At 41.4% G+C, this 4,066-nt stretch overlaps 1 long non-coding RNA gene across 1 annotated transcript in view; it reads right to left on the bottom strand.

Annotated features, from left to right (window-relative positions):
- The window catches only part of LOC138371297 (uncharacterized), an 8,377-nt gene continuing 4,311 nt past the window's right edge, over positions 1-4,066 (bottom strand). Inside the window, exon 3 of the long non-coding RNA XR_011230397.1 lies at positions 1-308. This is a non-coding gene — a long non-coding RNA (uncharacterized lncRNA). The remainder of the gene's footprint in view (positions 309-4,066) is intronic.

The following is a 4,066-nucleotide window of genomic DNA, read 5'->3' as shown; positions in this document are numbered from 1 at the left end:
TATTATTAAAAAAATTTATTATGTAAAATAAATAAAAAAGGCCCAAGGGCCATGAAGTAACAAGAATGCAAGGCCGGCACAAGCTGGCGTAAGTAGAGAAGACGGAAGATTCTTCATATTAAAAGACCCTGCTTCTCCAAGATGGCAGTCACACCCTGCTTGCCCTGGACAATCACCATATGGAGAAGGACTGTTTACTGTGAAGGGAAGTCCACAAATGCAATGCCAGCATGAGTCAGTCTTGAAGGGTAAACGATGATGGCACCCTCACAGTAACACAAAAGCCGAGCAAGCCCAGTGAGGAAGACCTGTTGATGGGAAGGAGGAGAATCATTAGTCACAACAAAATCCACATAGAAACAAAGGAGAGAAAAAAAATAAAGTGGATGTCTTCTTTTTGTATAGACATAATAAATATTGCCATTTGGCTATGTATTTATATGATATATAATAGAATACAGCATAAAACAAAATAAGAGGGGTGATAGGAGAAGAAAAGATTAGTGTTCAGTGAGAATCCACAAGGTCTTCTCTGAATACTCTTTATTTTCTTCAAGGCTGTGGGTCCCTACAATTGCACCAGAGGTGGTACACAGCCCTATTATTATTTAAACAGGTGAGTACACACACGGTGTTAGCAAACTTAGCCTCCAAACACACACACACACATGGTATCAGCAAACTTAGCCTCCAAACACACACACACACATGGTATCAGCAAGCTTAGCCTCCAAACACACACACACATGGTATCAGCAAGCTTAGCCTTCAAATACACACATGGTATCAGCAAGCTTAGCCTCTAAACACACACACACACACACAAACGGTATCAGCAAGCTTAGCCTCCAAACACACACACACACACACACACACACACACACACACACACACACACACACACACACACACACACACACATGGTATCAGCAAGCTTAGCCTCCAAACACACACACACACATGGTATCAGCAAGCTTAGCCTCCAAACACACACACACACACATGGTATCAGCAAGCTTAGCCTCCAAACACACACACACACATGGTATCAGCAAACTTAGCCTCCAAACACACAAACACACATGGTATCAGCAAGCTTAGCCTCCAAACACACACACACACACATGGTATCAGCAAACTTAGCCTCCAAACACACACACACACATGGTATCAGCAAGCTTAGCCTCCAAACACACACACACACACACACACATGGTATCAGCAAACTTAGCCTCCAAACACACACACACACATGGTATCAGCAAGGTTAGCCTCCAAACACACACACACACATGGTATCAGCAAGCTTAGCCTCCAAATACACACATGGTATCATCAAGCTTAGCCTCTAAACACACACACACACACACAAACGGTATTAGCAAGCTTAGCCTCCAAACACACACACACACACACACACATACATGGTATCAGCAAGCTTAGCCTCCAAACACAGACACACACGGTATCAGCAAGCTTAGCCTCCAAACACACACACACACATGGTATCAGCAAGCTTAGCCTCCAAACACACACACACACACACACACACACACACACACACACATGGTATCAGCAAGCTTAGCCTCCAAACACACACACACATGGTATCAGCAAGCTTAGCCTCCAAACACACACACACACACATGGTATCAGCAAGCTTAGCCTCCAAACACACACACACATGGTATCAGCAAGCTTAGCCTCCAAACACACACACACAGAGAATGGGGACATTGAAACAGTTGATAAACTTGATTTCAAGAGAGAGAGGTCACTATGGGGAACTTCTAATTTTTTTTAATAAGTAATTAGGCAGACTTGTTGCTAGACAGGGAAGTAAATTAAATGTATGCCAAATTTTGCAAAATATACAATGAAGGCACACAAACATTCATACCAAAACAGAGATGCAGGGCTAGAAAACAGGATTGGTTCAACAGAAATTGAGAGAGGGCCACAGACCAAAAGACACAAAAATGGAATGAAAGACATTGAAAAACTACAAGCAGATGTCAACAAAGTTTTCGATTGGGCAGCAGAAAATAACATGATGTTTAACAGTGATAAATTTCAGGTATGGCAAAAATGAGGATCTGAAACATAATACAGGGTACAAAACACAATCGAATCTTCCCATAGTAGAAAAACAGCATGTCAAGGATTTGGGAATAATGATGTCCGACGATCTAATGTTTAGGGAGCATAACCAAGCAAATATTGCGTCAGCCAGAAAAATGATCGGATGGATTATGAGAACTTTCAAATCCAGGGATCACATCACAATGGTTGTACTCTTCAAGTCACTTATGTTGTCCCGTCTCGAGTACTGCTCAGTATTCACTTCCTCCTTCAGAGCAGGAGAGATTGCTGAAATACAGGGAATACAGAGAACATATACGGCACGCATAGACGAGATAAAACACCTAAATTATTGGGATCGTCTCAAAGCTCTCCAAATGTACTCTCTAGAAAGGAGACGAGAGAGATACCAAATAATATACACATGGAAGATACTGGAGGGCCAGGTCCCAAATCTACACAGTAAAATAACAACGTACTGGAGTGAACGATATGGAAAAAAATGCAAGATTGAACCAGTGAAGAGCAGAGGTGCCACAGGCACAATCAGAGAGCACTGTATAAACATCAGAGGTCCGCGGTTGTTCAACGTCCTCCCAGCGACTATAAGAAATATTGCCGGAACAACCGTGGACATCTTCAGGAGAAAACTGGACTGTTTTCTAAGAGAAGTTCCGGATCAGCCGGGCTGTGGTGGGTATGTGGCCCTGCGGGCCGCTCCAAGCAACAGCCTGGTGGACCAAACTCTCACAAGTCGAGCCTGGCCTCGGGCCGGGCTTGGGGAGTAGAAGAGCAGAACCCCATCAAGCAGGTATCAACATAGAAAGAAGCCAAACCCCCAATCATACCAGCGATAAAAAGATGCGAGAAACTACTATACAGCAGTAAGGGGAGAGGCAGAAAGAAATTTTTAAAAAGGGATAATGGATAAATGTAAAACAGAACTGGGCCTATTCTACAAATTCATAAACAACAAATTGCAGGTAAAGGATAATATCCAGAGGTTGAAAATAGGAAACAGATTCACAGAAAATGATAATGCAATGTGTGAAACATTAAACCAAAAGTTCCAAAGTGTGTTTATACAAAATGAAATCTTAAGAGAACCAGACACAATAAGAATTTCTGAGAACATCATAGAGCGTATAGAGGTGTCTAGAGATGAAGTGGAAAATATGCTAAAGGAGCTAAGTAAGAACAAAGCAGTTGGTCCAGATGGAGTTTCACCATGGGTTCTGAGAGAATGTGCATCTGAGCTCAGCCTTCCACTTCACCTGATCTTTCAGGCATCCCTGTGTACAGGAGTCATAGCAAACATGTGGAAAAAGGCTAACATAGTTCCAATCTACAAAAGTGGCAACAGGGAAGACCCCACCTCTCTCAGTTATAGACCTGAATCATTGACAAGTGTAACAGTGAAAAGATTGAAAAAAAATAATAAAAACTAAATGGGTAGAACACCTGGAGAGAAATTATATAATATCACACAGACAGTATTGTTTTCGATCTGGAAGATCCTGTGTATCGAATTTACTCAGTTTCTATGATTGAGCCACAGAGATTTTAAAGGAAAAAGGTAGTTGGGTTGACTGCATCTATCTAGACATAAAAAAGGCTTTCGACAGAGTTCCACATAAGAGGTTGTTGTGGAAACTAGAAAATTTTGGATGGGTGACAGGTAAGCTTCTAACATGGATGAAAAATTTTCTGACTGATAGAAAAATGAGGGCAGTAATCAGAGGTAATCGGACTGCAGAAGTGTCACAAGTGGAGTACCACAGTACATGCACCAGAAATGTTCATTGTCTACATAAATGATCTACCAGTAGGAATACAGAATTATATAAACATGTTTGCTGATGATGCTAAGATAATGGGATGGATAAGAAATTTAGATGATTGTCATGCCCTTCAAGAAGACCTGGACAAAATAAGTATATGGATCACCACTTGGCAAATGAAATTTAATGTGAATAAATGCCAT

This window comes from Procambarus clarkii, chromosome 35 (assembly GCF_040958095.1).
Source record: "Procambarus clarkii isolate CNS0578487 chromosome 35, FALCON_Pclarkii_2.0, whole genome shotgun sequence".
Lineage (NCBI taxonomy): Eukaryota > Metazoa > Arthropoda > Malacostraca > Decapoda > Cambaridae > Procambarus > Procambarus clarkii.
This window is presented reverse-complemented; position numbering and strand designations above follow the sequence as displayed.